Source organism: Leucopleurus acutus, assembly GCF_964270905.1.
Source record: "Leucopleurus acutus genome assembly, chromosome: 15".
Classification (NCBI taxonomy): Eukaryota; Metazoa; Chordata; class Mammalia; order Artiodactyla; family Delphinidae; genus Leucopleurus; species Leucopleurus acutus.
The window spans coordinates 27610669-27633720 of NC_139157.1; positions in this window are offsets into that span (position 1 = coordinate 27610669).

The following is a 23052-nucleotide window of genomic DNA, read 5'->3' on the forward strand; positions in this document are numbered from 1 at the left end:
TGGGGAATCTTATATCCCTCTCAAACCTGTCAAGAAAAAGTCCCAGCACAATATTAAATGCATAGTTTTCTGGCTGTGAGTGAGTAGAGGTCCTCTTATCTACCTTCCTGAACTGAGAGAAAATGTTTCAGGAAGTTTTCTAATGAAAACCTCAGGGAGACAGAAGGAAACTTTAATTTTTCATGATTTATTCTTCTCAAATTTTGATTTTTCACAGGAAGCATGCATTACTTTGTAATAATAATAAAAAGAAGGTCTAGAAGGAAAGAATTCACTTCACCCATTTCACAAAAATCACTATTACGAATGGGTTTAAAGATATTAAATATAATGCGTGTATGTTATTGAGTGCTGAGGGAAGTGGTACAATTTAATTGAGGATTTCCTGTGCTGTCTGGAGCTGAGAATAAGGGATTGTATTGTGGCCTCCCTGCCCGTTTTCCCTTTCCCCCAGAGCCTAATATATCAATCACATAAAATTAGTGTAATTAGGAAGTCGACTAAAGACAGAGAGGCTCTTCCTGTAAATTTTTCAAATGAAAACCCAAGCACCATTATCAAGCAAAGAGATTAATCTACTGATTGAAATTAAACGAATATGATTGTGGTAACTTTAAGGAACTCACATAATTTGAGATTCAGATCATTCAAAATACAGATGAATTCTTAGAGAATGAACACAGGCTTTGATGACAAATGACCCATGTTTCCTTTGGGGCATAACTGTGTGACTCCCGGGCATGTGTCCTTTGTCTTTCCATGGATGCCTGCTTGCATCCCATAGTTAAGCCCAACTCACCCTCTTCCTACCTCAGAGGGCAGGGGTCGGTGATGGGGTGATGGTGTGACCACTGGCTGGGCTCACAGAGGGCTGTTCCTGGAATATCAGCTCAGGAGAACGTGGAGCCCTACAGGGGCTGTGGGGAGCAATTTTAAGAGGGTGGCAGGAAACTCAAAAGGTCGAGCAGTGAATGGGAGCGGACAAGATGGATACAGTCAAGGAGGACTAAGTTCCCTTGGCTGCAGAGGAGAGGGTGAGGGCAGCCGCAGCTTGAGGAGGCTGCCAGGTCATAATCAAGTTACTTTAGGTTAGGATGAATTTAGCCTGTTTATAACCTGAGGGTAACAGCCAGGGAAGATGGGGACCTCTAGTTTTATGTTCATCCCAGATTTCCAGTGAGTTACTTCAGATTGCAAAATATTTGATCTGTTATTTGTTTATTTTAAGAAACGGAAATCTCTTTTAAGTGAGAGAATAAATCCTCCACGCACCTCACTACCTAAATTGCAGGTGCCGGGGTCTCTGGGGGTCAAAAAAGAAGACAAACCCTGGCAGTCACCCAGTGGCGAAATCATCACAAAACTTACCGTGTGGCTTTTAATATGATTTTACTGTATTTTAAAATAATAATGTACTTTTTTCCCCTTTCACTATTCAGTGCATGTAAGGTACTTTCAAAAGATGCCTGTATTTTTCTTAGAACACTATTCAGATAGTGGCCTTTTCTGAAATAAATAAAGCAATCTACAGCTTCTTTATAAAATCTGAAGTTATTTTTGTTTTTCAAACTCTGCTGTAGACAGACCACCACTATGAAATGCTTAAACGTGGAAGAATTAGTGGCTGGTAACTGCCTAAACATATGCTGATAGTACTAATTTTTTTAAATTTATTTTTTATTGAAGTATAGTGGATTTACAATGTTGTGTTGATAGTACTAATTTTAAGATTTCTTATAATTAGTGCTAACCAGTTGCTGAGGGATTTTTGACCTATGATGCCAGGTGGTGTCCTTGATGTCCCTGCAAGAGATATTAGCTGGTAGGAATCAAATACATTCTGGTCTGTGAAGTGAGCATCACCAGGCCCATTTTATGCAGCAGAAATTGGAGGCATAAAGGCTACAAAGCTCACACAAATCACATGGCTGGCTGGTAAGTGTCAGAGCAGAACTCAAATCCAGGGAGGGCTGGCCACAAAGCATGTGCCCTTTCCCATTATGCTGTAGCTCTCGCCTTCTCAAGGAAGAAAGGGAAAATGAAAGCACCAAAGGTCACACTGTACAACAGCAGAGATGGGCTTGTTCGAGCAGGTCCCTTCTGGGATAATAACTGTACCAGTAAAGCCGCACTTGATTATCTAAGGACATCTGGCCCAGCCTGGCCCAGCCTGGCACTACTCAGATCTGCTGCAACCTGCTCCTCATGTAACCTGATTGCTGAAATTCTCCTTTTCTCTAAATTAGTTTCACTTCACATGCATCAAAATGCAGCTAATCCAGAAAGATGAGATCTGTGCTCTTTCCCATATCTGATTGTTTCCGTCTATAATTTCAAAATGTTTGTGATCTTCTTTGTCCTATTTCATATCCTAAATGGCTAATATCCAGGTTACCTAACTGATATACTAAAATGTATCCTGCCTGTTCTTTCAGATACAGGTTAATGGTGGAATCAGAATTGGATAGGCTTTATTATGCTTCTACACTATGGTGACTTGCTAAAAATTTAAAATCTGGGCATGTAATGTACAGTATGGTGACTATAGTCTATGGACTATAACAATACTGTATTGTGTATTTGAAAGTTGCTAAGAAAGTAGATCTTAAAAGTTTTCATCACATACAAAAAATCTGTAACTATGTGTGCTGATGGATGTTCACTGAATTTGTAGTAATCATTCCCCAAGATACGCATACATCAAATGATTATGTTGTACACCTAAAACCAGCACAATGTTACCTGCCAATTATATCTCAATTTAAAAAATTTTAAATCTACCTCTTTCTTGGCCATGGCTATCCTCTCTGATGAGACTTTAATGAAGATTTGCTGAATGAATGCACAAAAGCCTATCAGGTAAGCTTTGCTACAACAGTATATTCCAGCTGAAGTGATGATCTGAAGAAATCATGCACTGGTACATGCCAGAACTCAGCAAAATCTAGTTTTGCCTTGGAGGAAACAGAGGTGTCAGTTGCCTTATATCATTTTTAATTTCATAAAATAGATAAGGACAAGAAATGTTTGCACATTATGACAGAGCTGTGAAAGTGCAATTTTTAGACATTTGCTACTAGATCGGCTTTTGCTGAAGATGTTTTCACAGCCTCTGGTCTTCATGTGCTTCTCCATGCTGTCAGGCACAGAACAACTTTTCCATGAAAACAAAACACTTCCCGAGGAGTGTTCTCAGAAATTCTCAAGAACTTTAAAGGAGCATCCTAAATGCTCACGTTCTGATGGTTTCACAACTCTTACACTGCTTCCAAGTTCCCCTGTCCCTAATTTGTTCTGGTGAGTTTTTGTTTGTTTTCACTTGGAGGGTTTTCTCAACTGGGCTCTATAGCTCATGTCAGCAGAGAGTCAAAAATATCCTTAACTGGGTGCCAAGAAAGCGGTAACCACACACATACAAAATAGGACCGTCCTACTGGCTTTCTGCTCCATAGACATGAAGGCAAATTTCTTGTAGCCTAGCTGAGGAATTTATACGAGAATTCTATTTGAGGTGGGACAAGTATTAGCTTAGTTATCTTGAGTCTTACCTGTATTAACAGAGAGAGAAAGAAACAAATCAGGACGTGGTGGGTTTTGCTTCCGACGGCTCTGGGTTATTTGCGTGGAACATGTCTTACGGAAGTAGCATTGGCAAAAATGTACCCACAAGTATGTTTTGAGAAGTAAACTATAGAGTATGTACACAATATGACACAGAATTACTACGTGAGGAAGTCAAACTCCTGCTGCAAATGTTTTGCATTTATAATGTCAGTGATCGGCCTTGTGTCTCTCCTCCCAACTACGTTTATTCTCCCAGCGCCCCCCACCCCCTTAACCCAGTCAGGTCGATGAAAAATTAGCCACGTGGTTCATTCTCTTGCCATTTAACAACTATTTATTGCATCATTGCTACTTGTGGATACTGCCTAGTGCTATGTTCACTAAGGATAAGACCCTGTCCCGCATGAAGGTGCTTTGATACCTTGCAAACCTAAGAGGAAAGGAACCAGGCAGAGCATGGTGCGTGCAGGAAGGGAGGCCCGGCCAAAGACAGGGAGCTCTTTCTCAGCCACAAGTTAGGGAAACTGCATGTGGACCGTAACTGTCATTTCACCATGTTTGTATTTCTGTTGTTTGCTTTTTATTTCTCCTCAGTAATATTTCTAAAAAACATTAAAATAAAGTAAAAAGAGAGCCATTGACTTGCCTTCTGGACTGAGTTCTACTCTGCAGCCAGATGTGAAGACAAGCTAGCAACGGATGAACTCTATGGAGGAAACTCTGAGAAGAGCACTGAAGGATGGAGCTTCTGCAGGGCTGACCTGCACCATGAACTGATCCTGTAGGCACACTGGTGGACTGGTCTGTTCATGGAGCCGACAGCTGAGCTTCACTTATGAATATCTGAAATGATCCTTTCAAAAGAATTTTTCCCTTTTTGAGCTAGATATCTTAGAGAATGTGTATTAAACTTTTGAATCAATTGTTGAGAAATGGAATGTTTAAGAGAAAATTTCTCTATCATATTGAGGTCAATCAGCATATCCTTTATGTACCAGGTACCATGTTAGATACAGAGGACCCAGAACTGAATAATGTGTATGTTTCCTGCCCGCAAGGAGCTGACATTCAGGGTGGGGAAGACAGGTGAACAGCTGACACGTATATATGGCTGGTGTTACCTATGACTTAACTCTGATATGTTCATTTTTCTGCTTGAATAGTTCTTAAGTTCAAGTTTTGAAAACAAGTTCCTTTATGTCATGAGACAAAAAAGAATGTTCTCTTTAAAAGATACACATATTGAAAATTTATTATATTTTGTACATTTCTTGAATTATCATTTTTCTGAGACGTTTATGGTCAATTACTCAAATTTTTTTGGTGTGAGGCACGGTGGAGAGGGATCATTCATTATGGAAATTGTGTTTGCTAAAATACTGAGAAACTAAGGTTGAGAAACTTTAGGCTGACTTCTTAGCTCACGGCTGCAGCTTCTGAAGAAAGAAATTAGCTTGGACCCATTAATTTTCATTGGAAGAGAACAATTTGACACAGCAGGGAGAAAACAACAACCCAAGTGCCTTGTAAAAAGCAGGACCAAGGAAAAGAGAAAGAGGGAACAGGATAAGTTAACACAATATACTTTTGTATGAATACAAACTGAGATTCCAGCCATTGATGAGAAAAATTATTCAGAGATATGGTATTAGAACTCATTTTTTGGTTTTTTTCTTATGTTCTTATGCTGTATTTTCTACTGCTAAAATGTTAACATTTGAGGAAGCTATGCTAAGGATGCTCCAGAACCCTTTCAGTAATTTTTACAACATTTTTATAAACCTAAAATTACCCTGAAATAAAACCCTAAAAAATATGGACAAGTAATAAGTTCAAACAGAAACTAGCAGAGCCAAGATTCACACCTAAATATATGTGACCACAAAACTCTGCATTTTGACCACTGTATTATTCTATTTCCCTTTCATTACACTAGATGATTCTATTCCTACTTGTTCTTCAGTAACTGTGTTTTGTACCTTTAACCTTAGCTAGAGGGGCCCAAATTTCTAAATCACGAGCTCCAGTTATTTCCATGATTGGGTGGCTTATTTGGGGATCTCCTGCCATCACTTACTACTGAACATGATTTACTAACCTCTTCAAAATAATCCCTTTTAGTCTTGGATATAGGATTAATTATCTATTACCGTCTAATAAATATTCCATAAATGTAGTGACCTAAACTAATGACAAACCTTTGATTATTTCCGCGTGTCTGGAATTCAGGAAGGGCTTGGCGAGGTGGTTCTCGCTCAGGGTGTCTCATGAGGTTGCAGTCAAGGTACTGACCAGAGCTCAGTTATCCGGAACTGGAGGATCTACTTTCAAGATGGCTCACTTGCAGGGCTGGCAAGTTGGTGCTGGCAGGTGGCAGGAGAACTCAGTTGCTCTCCATGGGGCCTCTCCCAGGGCTGCTTGAGTGTTTGCAAGACATGGAGGCTAGATTCTCCCAGATAAAGTGGCTCGTGAGAGAGGAAGCTAGGTGGAAACTATCTATTTTAAGACCTAGTGTCAGAAGACGCATAATCATTTCTGCCATACTTTTTTTTTGTTAGAAGCGAGTCACTAAGTTGGGTCCATAGTCAAATGGAGGGGAAATTATATCCCACTTTACGAAGGGGTGTGGAATGTCAAAGAATTTGCAACATATTTTAAAATTACCCTATGTGGGTTGGGGCCAAGGATGCATATCCTATCTATACTTCATGCCATGGGTAGGTCTGGCTATGGATTAATATTTCTGATTACTGTTCCTTGAAATAATCTGTCCCAGAATTTCTTTCCACCTTCACACCTAGGACTTTGCCAAATCCTCTGAATGGGAATCTTTATTTAAATGACTAATAACCCAAGCAATACCCACTTAGGACAAGTGGGCATTTATTGGCTCAGGTAACCCAAGGACGTGTTGAACTAACCAAATACCAGGATCGGCAGTGATCCAGAGAAATAAGTGGAACCAGGGCCTTGAATACCAACAGGACTATCCTCCATGTCCTGCCTTTGTTTTTCCTGGAGTGTCAATCTCTCTCACTTTGGAGCAGTTTTCCATACATGGCAGGAACAATGGCTTCCTATACCTTCTAAGTTTTACATTCCACAGCTTCTGCCGTGGGAGAGGGTCTTCCTCATACCCTGTTTGATTCCAAGTTACACCAAAGAAGAGCCTGGGTGGCTCATGTTGGGGCCAAACGAGGGGCAGGACCCTGTAACATGGTAGCTCCTGCAGTTACCACAAGGTGACCATGGAGGAATGAATGGTCAGCTTTCAAAAGAAAAGGGTGCCCTGGAGGAGTGGGGTGGGACTAGGGGGAAGAGTGATGGAGAGACAAACACAAGAGTCCTTTAAAGTGTCTCCAGAAAAAGTACTGATATTGATAAGTATTGATATTAATACTGAAAGTAGAAATAGCATTTTTATGTGTATTCTGCATATCTCATTTAAAATCAAAATAGTGACAGAAAAAAAATAGTGACAAACATTTATGTGGAATCCACACACTCTTTGTTTTGATGAACCTCATTTGTATGGATATTCACAGTCACAGTTGGCATTAATGTTAATAATACATCTTAATTAGAACAGCATGGTCAGTGGGTACGTTGTTAAGTCTGGATTTGAACCCCCCAGCAAGGATGTAAGAACAGGTTCTATTCTTTTGTCAATTATAAAATACATTTCCTCCCCTTTGGCTTTTTAGCAATGTAGGAGCCACTTTGACAGTATTTTCATTTATGACAGGTACACCACATTTCCCAGAAGGGCAATGAGCAACTGGTAACACCCAACTTCCAAGAAGTGAAAATCACCAGACTTTCACAAGACAGCAATTCTGCTATCAGTTGAGTGTGTGTATGGGTGAAGGGGAGATAGGGAAATACTTAGAGATGCAACTTTAGGAAGCTGTACACACACCAATATACCTATTTATTTTTGAATTTTAACTAGTCCAAATATGATGAGTCAGAGAGTTTGAGGAAAAAAGTCTATGAATGCTAGCTGCATAAATAAAAGTTTTCAAAGAAACACACACCACATTCTCTATACTTTATAAAATACACATATATATGCACTCTCTTTATAAAATTATATTTACTTTAGACGTTTGACTTTTGGGCAGGCAATTTCTTCAGCTCTTGCTATGGCCTGGTTCGCAAATATCACCTCTCTACGATAGTTATTAGTCACACTTAAAAGGGGCTGTAGCTGTTTTTAAGGATCTCCCTTTTTTTCGAATCATCATAGCAATCGACCTTTCCCACTCCTGGCTCTCAAATGAACTTCCTAACATCTCCTCTTTCGTTCTGACCTCTCCATAGGTTCTTCAAAGATTCCACATACATACAAATGCTACCCTGGGTTCATTCTATTTCATCAGCCATTTCTGGTCAATGCTTCTAGTAAAGCAATAGCTCTTCTTTAAACATGTCTCCCAGCAGCCTAGATACTATGACAGCCCACATGCCAGCTACCTACTTCTTGGCTCCCTCCTCAGAGTAACTGATATGTACAGAGCTTCATTCAGCACTTCTCATTCCACTCTGTGGTCCAAGCTCCTGCCAACCCCCAGGGTACCTTATAGATGCTGATTGCTCTTCCCTCACCCCCACCAGTTTACATTCCTACCTTCCTCCCTTCAACTAAAATCTTAAACAGTAAAGCCATTCATTGATATGTAAGCCTGAAATAATAGACTAGAAGAGGAAGAACATTAACTTGTAAGCCTGACGAATGCCCCCAAACTCCTAAGAAAGTTGACTCTTAGTCATTGGACTACACAGTGTTAACATTTTAGTCCTTGGCCTAAGTGGAGCAAGTCCACTTTAAGAATGGAGTCAGGGGGCTTCCCTGGTGGCGCAGTGGCTGAGAGTCCGCCTGCCGATGCAGGGGACGCGGGTTCGTGCCCCGGTCCGGGAAGATCCCACATGCCGCGGAGCGGCTGGGCCCGTGAGCCATGGCCGCTGAGCCTGCGCGTCCGGAGCCTGTGCTCCACAACAGGAGAGGCCACAGCAGTGAGAGGCCCGTGTACCGCAAAAAAAAAAAAAAAAAAAAAAGAATGGAGTCAGGGACTTCCCTGGCAGTCCAGTGGTTAAGATCCTGCGCTTCCAATGCAGGGGGCATGGGTTTGATCCCTGGTGGGGGAACTAAGATCCCACATGCTCATGGTGTGGCCAAAAAAAAAGACAAAAAAAAGGAGTCAGGAGCCGTAGGTCTTGCTCTCCAATTTTCTTTGTCTTGTCCTCAGAGAAATTGCCTCTTAGAGACTTAGAGATCATGCAAGTCCTCTTTACTTACCCACAGCCGAGCCAGGTCTTTCCTCAATAGCACAAACAGCCCTGACAAATCTATAGCAATTGTGCAGTAAGGACATTGCCTTGAAATTGCCGCCCATCAGTCAGAAAAGAAGACACTCATCTTTAAGACGTGGGCCCTTCGACTCATGAAAGAAAGGCTTCACGTGCAGCCTGGGACCAGGCCCCCCAAACGGCAGCACTCCTCACCAAGTTATCTCTCGGGTATACTTTCAAGGGCCAGACAGACAAGGCCCTGCCCAGTATCTTAGCTCCCATTCAGCCACACCTAGGGCTTCAGCTGCAGGCTTCTTCACTGCCCGCCTGCAGGTGGGGGTTGTAATACACTGCTTCACAAAACTGGCCTCGGCGTGGTTAACGTGCTAGGCAGAGGGACATCTGTTGTCACTTCCTGGAGTTACTGGTCTAACTCAAGGAGATATGTGAAGACTGAACAGTGTGGGCGTGCTGACCGCCAGATCCAGAAACTCACCTCCAGGTCTGGCTCAGCAACAGAGCCCTACATCCTGATCAGAGATGAACATAAGTGAACTTGCTCATTCAGTCATTAAGTTATTCAGAAAAACGAAAAAGAGCTGAATGCACACCCAGTACCTTGCACTGTGCTCACAGATGAGTTCCAGGAGGGCTTGCTCACTGCACTCGGGCCAGCCCTCTTGGGCGGAAGTAGCTCTTCCTGTCACTCTGGATTCTTTCACCAATTCTTTCAGATTAAGGGCTCATCGTGATCTTCTTCTGGGGTCTTCTGCCCAGAAGTTTGCTTAAAGTCGGGGGTCTCAGTGGCAGCCCACCTTGATGCCAACCAAGCGCAGTCTTTAAAGACAGTTTGAGAGAAAACTGAGAAAAAACATGATAAAAGAGAAGTCCCTTTCCAAAAATATTCTTGGTCAGGCCAGATACAAAATAGGTTTATCACCCAGTCAAATGATAAACCTGACCTTTCTGCTCCACCTACCCAACAAGCCTAAACGACAGATCTATCCCTTTGGAAAATCTGGAAAGTTTATGGACTTGGGATTGACAATATGGAACCATAAGCTTGTGTCTAGCACTGGGTGGAAAAGCCTTTCTGTGGCCCTATCAAATACAAGACATTTAAACTTTTTTTGTTTTGTATTTTATTTTATTAAGACATTTAAACTTTAAGACTTTTTTTCTGCGCAGTGTTGCTTCAGCGAGGTCATTCAAAGTCAGCCTCATACATTTAACCTTCAGGTTTTAATACTCTATGCTAATATGCAAAAACTTCTCTTTCTAAAGCCACCAAAGACTCATCAGAGAGATAGTTTAAAAGAAAACACGTTCATAGTTATTATCAACAAACCCATTTATGGAACTGTCCAAGACACTTAGATAAAATAAATCAGAGAAAAAAAAATGTGTTTTCACGACCTCAAGAAGGTTAGAACAATAGACAGAAAACACTCACAAGGACATATGGTGTTTGGTCCTCTCTTAAGGGGCCCTTAGGGTTTGGGTAAAGAGGTCAGAACAAGGTCAGGGGAATCCTCCTAAAGCTGTGAAGACTGAGGAAAGTCCCCAGAACGCTTCAGAAAGTGGGACCAGCCTGTTGAGGAATCAAACAGGCCTGGGGCTTTCACAGTTCATCTGTGATTGCTCTACGAGCCGAGATGTTACTTCAGTGTAGTTTTGAAAACTATTAATAACAGTAACAACTAAAATTTATAGAGGAGTCACTTGTGAGAGACCCTGTTTCCCATGTACAAATAATATGAGAATGAGGGTGGTGTGAGACAGCTTCAGTGGGAAGGAGGCATAGCACAGAACCTGGAATTTGGGGGGACGTGGAATTTTGAAAATAGGTATGAAAAGAAGAAACTCAGCAAGTATGAAATTTTGTTGCTGTTTGTTTTTGTTATTTCAGGCATGTGCAACTCAGTCTCACAACACAATTTGACTTTTGTGATGCTAAGCGGTGATCTACTCAATGGTGTGATTCTCGCCATGGTATCCCTGAGGCCCTCTCTAAGACTGTGTTAAATGACTAAGATCGGGGCTGGATCTTTTGGTTAGATGATTGCTAATACTGATAAAGTCTAAGGCTGGATATAGACTTAGTGGGCAAGACCGAGCAATACTGTTTTGCACTGGCTCACAAATCCCCTTGAAAATGGAGGAATCGATATACAAATAAGGAGAAAGTGCAGAAAAAAGACTCAACTGGAAGGATAACTGTGGAAGGATAACTACCTGGGGAGGAGATGGGTAGTTGTTGGAAATGCACATTTCCAGGTCCCTCTTCCAGAGAACCTGATTCTGTTGGCAGTGGGTAAGAAGTGGGGACTAGAAACATTTTGGGCAAGTACACAAGCGGCTCTGATGCACGTTTCAGAAATACTTCGAAAGTCTCAGGAAAAAAACAGTAGAGAAAACAGTCCACACAAAATCTAAAAGGAAGAAGGACAGGAAAAGCACAAGATCCAGTCATCAGGAGCCCAAATAGGAATTATATTACAAAATCACACAATCAGTGAGGAATTATAATGAGGAATCATGACTTCTTATTTAGTTATTGTTTACTCTCTGCCGACTTCCATTAAAATGTCTAGGAAGGAAAAAGTTTTATACACACACACACACACACACACACACACACTTGGGAGAATAAAAGAATAGAACATCTATTTTGAGAGAAGATATCTGGGACAAGAGGAAGGAGTGATGGAAAATATATCACCTGTTGCCTAGTATGAATGCCACATGCCTTACAGAGCTCCAGAGCCTGCTTTAATTGCTTACTTATAAGTCTGCATTCCTGAACGATTTCCTAGCTGCCCCGGGGCCTGGGGTTCATCTCAGGTGTGTGAATCTAATTGATTCATGCCCGGTAGGATAAGAAACACACAAGGAAATGCATCACTACTGATAATACTTGATATTTGAGGAGAAGGAAGGTAATGAATAATTAACTTTGAGGAATGTAAATGAGAGAATTTCTGTTTTAAACTTTTTATCACTGGAAATATTGGTCCAATAATTACATTTAGTATTCTATAAACAAAGAAATTATTAGCAGTTTTCAAAAAATCAAGCAGTGATAAAAATAATGGGCGTAACTATTTAATCTCTATTGACTTTCTTTTTAAGGCATCCATATCCTTTCAAGCACTGAATCAAATGCGTAAAGAGATTCACTGCACGGAGGAGCACATAAAATGGATATGAACAAAAAGTATAGCATAATGTGATCAATACTTTTTTTTTTTTTTTTTTGGCGGTACGCGGGCCTCTCACTGCTGTGGCCTCTCCCGTTGCAGAGCACAAGCTCCAGACGCGCAGGCCCAGCGGCCACGGCCCACGGGCCCAGCCACTCCACGGCAGGCGGGATCCTCCCGCACCGGGGCAGGAACCCGCGTCCCCTGCATCGGCAGGCGGACTCTCAACCACTGAGCCACCGGGGAAGCCCAATCAATACATTTTAACTAAGCAAAATATATTATTCCTTATGTTTAAAGAAGTTTTTAATATTAACATCCTCAGTATCTATTCTGTCACATGTTCTATGAAGAAAGCTGTGGAGATATAATTTTTTTTTCAGTAGAGTCTTCTTGTATTATTTCACCAAGACTCACTATCTAATGAAATAAATTTCCTTAAGAACGGTGACCAACCATACTTGATTGAACTGAAGGACAAACTGTATGAAAATATCTTACAGTGAAAAAAAATAGACATCAGTAAACTGTTGCCTTTTTAAGCATCATTTCCCCTGTAATTCAAAATTCTTTTTCTGCTTTCTGAGCCGTGTGCCACTAAGCTGCCAGCAAGAGCCATAATCATGGGCAACACAAGCCAGACACAGGGTCAGGGCGAGCATGTGGCCAGCGCTGGCTGATGGAGGGCTGGGCCTTGTCTTCCTGGAGGAGTGGCTCCTTCTACAGGGGAGAGTGGTAGAGATTTTATTTGAAAGTCAATTACTTGTGAAAGAGAAGCGGATGTAAAGGGTAAATCTCAAAGGGACGTGGAAACAGTAACCGCTGCTCTCATTCCTCTTAAATAGTAAATGCTCCAAAAACTGAAAAACAAACAAACAAAAACAACCACCACCAGAACGAACACGATGGGAAAGTTCGAGAAGACCTGTATCTTGGGTCAAACTATTCTTTTAAAAAATGTCTTATGTAAATAGAGTAATAATGAAAATGCCTAGATTGAGAGTGCTAGACACACACAGTGACGGAACAGAGTAAAGTTGTGTGGGAGTTAAATACACCAAAACTTGCCCACCACTGATTTGAAATAACCAGGCGGAAGGGTTGGGCATGGTTTTGGGGTACAGTGAATGGTACTCCAGGGTCCACTTACCCTCAACCTATTTGTAAAACCTACTATTAGTGGCAAGTGACGGAGCAGGGGGTGGGCTGGAGCAATGTGAAGACTTTTCCCTTAAGAGCACATTGGCAACTAATGTTATATAATTTCCTTTTACTGGCCACAGAATAGCTGGTCATTATAGCATCTAGGCACTATGCATCGTTGTTGTCATGTAATACCATACACAATAGAGTTTACCACAAATACTGCAATGAAACTTTAAATGGTAAAATCCTAGTAAAATACTATGATTTGTAGAGCAATAGTTCAACAGGAAGGAAATGTGTGACTTTCTGTGGGCATTTACGGTAAGTGGGGAAGCATAATGATGATTATGGGTATTTGAAATGTGCTTTTGAGTAGAAAATTTCAAAATAAAGAATAATAAATAAAAATACTATGCATTAACATTTTAAACCGTTTCATACAAAATTATTTATACCAGTCATTTTATTCTGTTCTAACAATTCTGGGTTCAAGTGTAATTATGTGCAAGTTATCTTTCACATTTCCCATCTTCCTGCTCTGCCTAACTCCTCAAATATTCAGGTTATATGAACTGCATCCTACTCCCCTCAACACACACAGATTAAAATTTCCCTTCTGAAAAAGGATCTTAAAAGCTAACCCATACTAAGGTGTAACTGATAACGATCTTGATATCCTACCTGTTTCGAAACATTGGCCATTTAAGTTTTAGAAGGCTTAACTCAAAAGACTGAATCAAAAATGCTGTAATGTAAAGAATTCCTGGATAATTTCTCCTGTATCTCCACACACAGTCCCTATTGGTTTCTCCTTCCTGCCTCAATATGACCATTATAGCTATAATTTCTCATTTTTCCTTATTAAAATGCCAATATACTTGGGGAGAAACCATTATTATGCCTTATTAGCCAATAATACACAAGCTGAATTTATATGATCTTTTCTCTGAAAATTAATCAAAAGTGGATTTGTTAGGGAACAAGATGGTGAGATCAGCTCTAAGAGGAAAAACAGAGAAGTTCACTTATTGAGATCGTTATAGCCAAGCATAATGCTGTATCAATATGGTACAAGGCTATGTATATTACTTCACTTAGTTTTCACTTAATGGCATGATGTAGGTAGCTTCTCCATTTTATAAATGAGAAAACTGAGATTCAGAGAGGTAAACCTGAAAGCAGAAGCTCATGAGTGACAGAGATTCAAACGAAAAGATGTGTGAATTCAAAGGCCTTCCTTTTACAAGGAGCACTGAAATCCGAAGGCTCGAGGCCCACAAGCCCCACTAGAGTCCAGCAAAGTTGACCCTGCCATTCGCCCTCAAAACTGGACCAGGAACAGATCTCTGATTTCCTGACTCCTGGCTGAGTATTCCTTCCACGAGATCACACAGAAGTCTCTTATGCAATCATCAGGATTAGGGCTTGGCTCCCTTGCCCAACAGCCAAAGCCAATCTCCATGAGTCAAGCCAGACCTTTTATACTGGTATGGGGCAACTGGAGGTGAGAGTCAACCTGTGCAATGCCTCTTCTGGAAATGCAAGGGGAAGGGAGCAACAGGAATTTGGCTTTCTCTTCAAACGCCTCTGGAAAAGTATCAATTATCCTTCAAGACAATTGTTCTTATATGTGGTGCTGAGACATAGGGGTGTGTGTTGCACTTGACAGGGGCAAGGCATAGACAGTGAGTCCTCATCAGTCACGGGGTCACCGTCCTGAAAAGAACCATAGCTGATGAGACTATAAGATCTCACCAAAAGCAGGGAGAGGGAGAATTAAATTAAATTAAACCAGTTATTTCATTTGAGTTAGAACAGTAGAAAGTCTAGGAGAACATCCACTTTTTTATCTATTGATGTTACAAATCTTCTCCAGAATGCACTCCCATAAATCAACTTCCTTCATCCATCCAGTGTTACTGAACCACCTAATCAAGTTTGATGTTTATAAAGTACAAATGCAGGTAAACAAAAAGATTTTCTTCTCCAACTGAACAATTTTCGTAATTATCTGTACAACCAACCCTCTATTCTAGTTCAGGTGATTGTGAGATCCAAGCTGACTGTAGTATTTTCTTTAACTTCACATTCTTGTGAATCCTACAGAAATTTCCGGTATAATAAATAACCTGTACTTCTTTCATCCTCGTGGAATGAAAGGAAGCTGAGAGACCAGTATGATACCTTTGCCACGTTTTCTCCTGGGGTTTTAGATTGCTCTTATCAATTTGTACAAACTCATTGTGTTTTACATACACTAACCATTGTATGTTATATTTGTGTGGATATTCCTTCTCAACTAGTTATTTTAACTTTGGTAATTTTAATGTAATCAATATTTTGATGTTTTGTAATTTCTCCAATGATTTCTAAGCTAAGAAACTCCTTCCTACCCAGAGATAAGCTAAATATTTATCTATAGACTTTACAGATAAATCTATAGATTATCTTTTGTATTTTTAGTGTAATTTTTTTAGCAATTAATTCTTAAATCCTATTGGAATTAATTCTGCATTTGGAATAAAGTGATGATGTAAAGTGATTTTTAGACAAATAATTAAACAATTTTTATTAATGCTGTCTACTGAATAATTGATTCAACTTCCATAAGGATTTGTGATTTTTATCGCATCATATCACTATATATATTAAGATGTACTTTGGGCTACATATATTTTTTCCATTGGTTTGTCTGAATTCTCTTGTAAGCTGACACAAAAGTATGAACTATTTTATGCCTGAAAAACCAAGCTGACCTATATTACTTTTCCCCAAACTTTAAAAAAAATATATATGAGTGTGTGTGCATATGTATTTATATATATATGGATATGTGTACATATATATTCACATGTATACATATTCTCATGCTACATTCTCATATGGCGTTTGGTTTTTCTTTTTTTTGGATTACTTGATTTTTCATGCAACAATATCTAAAAACATACGATAGAGGGGGAGCTTCAAGATAGTGGAAGAGTAAGACGCGGAGATCACCTTCCTCCCCACAAATACATCAGAAATACATCTACATGTGGAACAACTCCTACAGAACACTTACTGAAGGCTGGCAGAAGACTCAGACCTCCCAAAAGGCAAGAAATTCCCCCACGTACCTGAGTAGGGCAAAAGAAAAAAGAAAAAACAGAGATAAAAGGATAGGGACAGTACCTGCACCAGTGGGAGGGAGCTGTGAAGGAGGAAAGGTTTCCACACACTAGGAAGCCCTTCGCGGGCAGAGACTGCGGGTGGCCGAGGGGGAAGCTTTGGAGCCACGGAGGAGAGCGCAGCAACAGGGGTGCGGAGGGCAAAGTGGAGAGATTCCCGCACAGAAGATCAGTGCCGACCAGAACTCACCAGCCCGAGAGGCTTGTCTGCTCACCCGCTGGGGCAGGCGAGGGCTGGGAGCTGAGGCTCAGGCTTCGGTTGGATTCCAGGGAGCGGACTGGGGTTGGCAGCGTTAACACAGCCTGCAGGGGGTTAGTGCACCACGGCTAGCCGGGGAGGGAGTCTGGGAAAAGTCTGGAACTGCCGAAGAGACAACAGACTTTTTCTTACCTCTTTGTTTCCTGGTGCGCGAGGAGAGGGGATTAAGAGCGCTGCTTAAAGGAGCTCCAGAGACGGGCGCAAGCTGCGGTTAAAAGCGCGGACCCCAGAGACGGGCATGAGACGCTAAGGCTGCTGCTGCCGCCACCAAGAAGCCTGTGTGCGAGCACAGGTCACTATCCACACCTCCCCTCCCGGGAGCCTGTGCAGCCCGCCACTGCCAGGGTCCCGTGATCCAGGGACAACTTCCCCGGGAGAACGCACGGCGCGCCTCAGGCTGGTGCAACATCACGCCGGCCTCTGCCGCCGCAGGCTCTCCCCGCATCCGTACCCCTCCCTCTCCCCGGCCTGAGTGAGCCAGAGCCCCCGAATCAGCGGCTCCTTTAACCCCGTTCTGTCTGAGCGAAGAACAGACGCCCTCCAGCAACCTACATGCAGAGGCGGGTCCAAACCCAACGCTGAACCCCGGGAGCTGTGCGAACAAAAAAGAGAAAGAGAAATCTCTCCCAGCAGCCTCAGGAGCAGTGGATTAAATCTCCACAATCAACTTGATGTACCTGCATCTGTGGAATACCTGAATAGACAATGAATCATCCCAAATTGAAGCGGTGGATTTTGGGAACAACGATATATATATATATATTTTTTCCCTTTTTCTCTTTTTGTGAGTGTGTGTGTGTATGCTTCAGTGTGTTATTTTCTCTGTATAGCTTTGCTTTTACCATTTGTCCTAGGGTTCTGTCTCTCTGTTTTTTTCCTTTGTTTTTTTTATTACTTACAATTTTTTTCTTAATAATTTTTTATTTTAATCACTTTATTTTATTTTATCTTCTTTCTTTCTTTCTTTCTTTTTCTCCCTTTATTCTGCGCTGTGTGGAGGACAGGCTCTTGATGCTCCAGCCAGGCATCAGGGCTGTGCCACTGAGGTGGGACAGTCACGTTCAGGACACTGGTCCACAAGAGACCTCCCAGCTCCACGTAATATCAAACGGCGAAAATCTCCCAGAGATCTCCATCTCAACACCAAGACCCAGCTCCACTCAACGACCAGCAAGCTACAGGGCTGGACACCCTATGCAAACAACTAGCAAGAGAGGAACACAACCCCATCCATTAGCACAGAGGCTGCCTAAAATCAGAATAAGGCCACAGACACCCCATAACACCTCACCAGACGTGGACATGCCCACCAGAAAGACAAGATCAGCCTCATCCACCAGAACACAGGCACTAGTCCCCTCCAGCTGGAAGCCTATACAACCCACTGAACCAACCTTAGCCAGACACCAAAAACAACAGAAACTATGAACCTGCAGCCTGCGAAAAAGGAGACCCCAAACACAGTAAGTTAAGCAAAATGAGAAGACAGAGAAACACACAGCAGATGAAGGAGCAAGGCAAAAACCCACCAGACCAAACAAATGAAGAGGAAATAGGCAGTCAACCTGAAAAAGAATTCAGAATAATGATAGTAAAGATGATCCAAAATCTTGGAAATAGAATGGAGAAAATGAAAGAAACGTTTAACAGGGATCTATAAGAACTAAACACCTAACAAACAGTGATGAACAACACAATAAACGAAATTAAAAATTCTCTAGAAGGGATCAATAGCAGAATAACTGAGGCAGAAGAACGGATAAGTGACCTGGAAGATAAAATAGTGGCAATAACTACTGCAGAGCAGAATAAAGAGAAAAGAATGAAAAGAATTAAGGACAGTCTTAGAGACCTATGGGACAACATTAAATGCACTAACATTTGAATTATAGGGGTCCCAGAGGAAGAAGAGAAAAAGAAAGGGACTGAGAAAATATTTGAAGAGATTATAGTTGAAAACTTCCCTAATATGGGAAAGGAAATAGTTAATCAAGTCTAGGAAGCACAGAGAGTCCCATACAGGATAAATCTAAGGAGAAACACGCCAAGACACATTAATCAAACGATCAAAAATTAAATACAAAGAACAAATATTAAAAGCAGCAAGGGAAAAACAACAAATAATACATAAGGGAATCCCCATAAGGTTAACAGCTGATCTTTCAGCAGAAACTCTGCAAGCCAGAAGGGAGTGGCAGGACATATTTAAAGTGATGAAGTAGAAAAACCTAAAACCAAGATTACTGTACCCAGCAAGGATCTCATTCAGATTTGACAGAGAAATTAAAAACTTTACAGACAAGCAAAAGCTAAGAGAATTCAGCACCAGCAAACCAGCTTCACAACAAATGCTAAAAGAACTTCTCTAGGCAGGAAACACAACAGAAGGAAAAGACCTACAATAATAAACCCAAAACAATTAAGAAAATGGTAATGGGAACATACATATCGATAATTACCTTAAATGTAAATGGATTAAATGCTCCAACCAAAAGACACAGATTGGCTGAATGGATTAAAAAACAAGACCCATATATATGCTGTCTACAAGAGACCCACTTCAGACCTAGGGACACATACAGACTGAAAGTGAGGGGATGGAAAAAGATATTCCATGCAAATGGAAATCAAAAGAACGCTGGAGTAGCAATTCTCATCTCAGACAAAATAGACTTTAAAACAGACTATTACAAGAGACAAAAAAGTACACAACATAGTGATCAAAGGATCAATCCAAGAAGAAGATCTAAGAATTGTAAATATTTATGCATCCAACATAGGAGCACCTCAATACATAAGGCAAATACTAACAGCCATAAAAGGGGAAATCGACAGTAACACAATCACAGTAGGGGATTTAACACCCCACTTTCACCAATGGACAGATCATCCATAATGAAAATAAATAAGGAGACACAAGCTTTAAATGATACATTAAACAAGATGGACTTAATTGATATTTATAGGACATTCTATCCAAAAACAACAGAACACACATTCTTCTGAAGTGCTCATGGAACATTCTCCAGGATACATCATATCTTGGGTCACAAATCAATCCTTGGTAAATTTAGGAAAATTAGTATCAAGTATATTTTCTGAACACAACGCTATGAGACTAGATATCAATTACAGGAAAAAATCTGTAAGAAATACAAACACATGGAGGCTAAATAATACACTACTTAATAAACAAGAGATCACCGAAGAAATCAAACAGGAAATCAAAAAATAGATTTTGAAACAAAATGACAATGAAACAAATGACAATGAAAACACAACGACCCAAAACCTATGGGATGCAGCAAAAGCAGTACTAAGAGGGAAGTATATAGCAATACAATCCTGCCTTAAGAAACAAGAAACATCTCAAACAAACAACCTAACCTTACACCTAAAGCAATTAGAGAAGAAGAACAAAAAACCCCCAAAGTTAGCAGAAGGAAAGAAATCATAAAGATCAGATAAGAAATAAATGAAAAAGAAATAAAGGAAATGATAGCACAGATCAATAAAACTAAAAGCTGGTTCTTTGAGAAGATGAACAAAATTGATAAACCATTAGCCAGACTTATCAAGAAAAAAAGGGAGAGATGCAGATTGATAGAATTGGAAATGAAAAAGGAGAAGTAACAACTGACACTGCAGAAATACAAAGGATCATGAGAGATTACTACTGTAATCTCTGGCAACTGTATGCCAATAAAATGGACAACCTGGAAGAAATGGACAAATTCTTAGAAAAGCACAACCTTCTGAGACGGAATCAGGAAGAAATAGAAAATATAAACAGACCAATCACAAGCACTGAAAATGAAACTGTGGTTAATAATCTTCCAGGGGCTTCCCTGGTGGCGCAGTGGTTGAGAGACTGCCTGCCAATGCAGGGGACACGGGTTTGTGCCCCGGTCCAGGAAGATCCCACATGCCGCGGAGCGGCTAGGCCCGTGAGCCATGGCTGCTGAGCCCGCACATTCGGAGCCTGTGCTCTGCAACAGGAGAGGCCACAACAGTGAGAGGCCCACGTACCACAAAAAAAAAAAAAAAAAAAAACTTCCAAAAACCAAAAGACCAGGACCAGATGGCTTCACAGGCGAATTCTATCAAACATTTAGAGAAGGAATAACACCTATCCTTCTCAAACTCTTCCAAAATATAGCAGAGGGAGGACCACTCCCAAACTCATTCTACAAGGCACCATCACTCTGATACCCAAACCAGACAACGATGTCACAAAGAAAGAAAACTACAGGCCAATATCACTGATTAACATAGATGCAAAAATCCTCAACAAACTACTAGCAAACAGAATACAATGGCACATTAAAAGGATCATACACTATGATCAGGTGGGGTTTATCCCAGGAATGCAAGGATTCTTCAGTATATGCAAATCGATCAAGGTGATATACCATATTAAAAAATTGAAGGAGAAAAACCATATGATCACCTCAATAGATGCAGAAAAAGCTTTTGACAAAATTCAACACCCATTTATGATAAAAACACTCCAGAAAGTAGGCACAGAGAGAATTTTCCTCAACATAATAAAGGCCATATATGACAAACCCACAGCCAACATCATCCATATTGGTGTAAAACTGAAACCGTTTCCACTAAGATCAGAAACAAGACAAGGGTTGCCCACTCTCACCGCTATTATTCAACATAGTTTTGGAAGGTTTAGCCACAGCAATCAGAGAAGAAAAAGAAATAAAAGGAATCCAAATCGGAAAAGAAGAAGTAAAGCTGTCACTGTTTGCAGATGACATGATCCTATACATAGACAATCCTAAAGATGCCACCAGAAAACTACTAGAGCTAATCAATGAATTGGGTAAAGTAGCAGGCTACAAAATTAATGCACAGAAATCTCCTGCATTCCTATACACTAATGATGATAAATCTGAAAGTGAAATTAAGAAAACACTCCCATTTACGATTGCAACAAAAAGAATAAAATATGTAGGAATAAACCTACCTATGGAGACAAATGACCTGTATGCAGAAAATTATAAGACACTGATGAAAGAAATTAAAGGTGATACAAATAGATGGAGACATATACCATGTTCTTGGATTGGAAGAATCAACATTGTGAAAATGACTCTACTACCCAAAGCAATCTATAGATTCAATGCAATCCCTATCAAACTACCAATGGCATTTTTCACAGAACTAGAACAAAAAATTTCACAATTTGTATGGAAACACAAAAGACCCCGAATAGCCAAAGCAATCTTGAGAAAGAAAAATGGAGCTGGAGGAATCAGGCTCCCTGACTTCAGACAATACTACAAAGCTACAGTAATCAAGACAGTATAGTACTGGCATAAAAACAGAAATATAGATCAATGGAACATGATAGAAAGCCCAGAGATAAACCCACACACATATGGTCACCTTATCTTTGATAAAGGAGGCAAGAATATACAATGGAGAAAGCCAGCCTCTTCAACAAGTGATGTTGGGAAAACTGGACTGCTACATGTAAAAGAATGAAATTAGAACACTCTATAACACCATACACAAAAATAAATTCAAAATGGATTAAAGACCTAAATGTAAGGCCAGACACCATCAATCTCTTAGAGGAAAACATAGGCAGAACACTCTATGACATAAATCACTGCAAGATCCTTTTTGACTCACCTTGTAGAGAAATGGAAAAATAAACAAAAAATAAACAAATGGGACCTAATGAAACTTAAAAGCTTTTGCACAGCAAAGGAAACCATAAAGAAGATGAAAAGACAACCCTCAGAATGGAGAAAATATCTGCAAATGAAACAACTGACAAAGGATTAATCTCCAAAGTTTACAAGCAGCTCATGCAGCTCAATATCAAAAAAACAAGCAATTTATTCCAAAAATGGGCAGAAGACCTAAATAGACATTTCTACAAAGAATATATACAGATTGCCAAGAGACACATGAAAACATGCTCAACACCATTAATCATTATAGAAATGCAAATGAAAACTACAATGAAATATCATCTCACACCGGTGAGAATGGCCATCATCAAAATATCTACAAACAATAAATGCAAAGATGGTGTGGAGAAAAGGGAACCCTCTTGCACCTTTGGTGGGAATATAAATTGATACAGCCACTACGGAGAACAGTATGGATGTTCCTTAAAAAACTAAAAATAGAACTACTATACAACCCAGCAATCCCACTACTGGGCATATACCTTGAGAAAACCATAATTCAAAAAGAGTCATATACCACAATGTTCATTGCAGCTCTATTTACAATAGCCAGGACATGGAATTAACCTAAGTGTCCATCAACAGATGAATGGATAAAGATGTGGCACATATATACAATGGAATATTACTCAGCCATAAAAAGGAACAAAACTGAGTTTCATTTGTAATGAAGTGGACGGACCTAGAGACCTTCATACAGAGTGAAG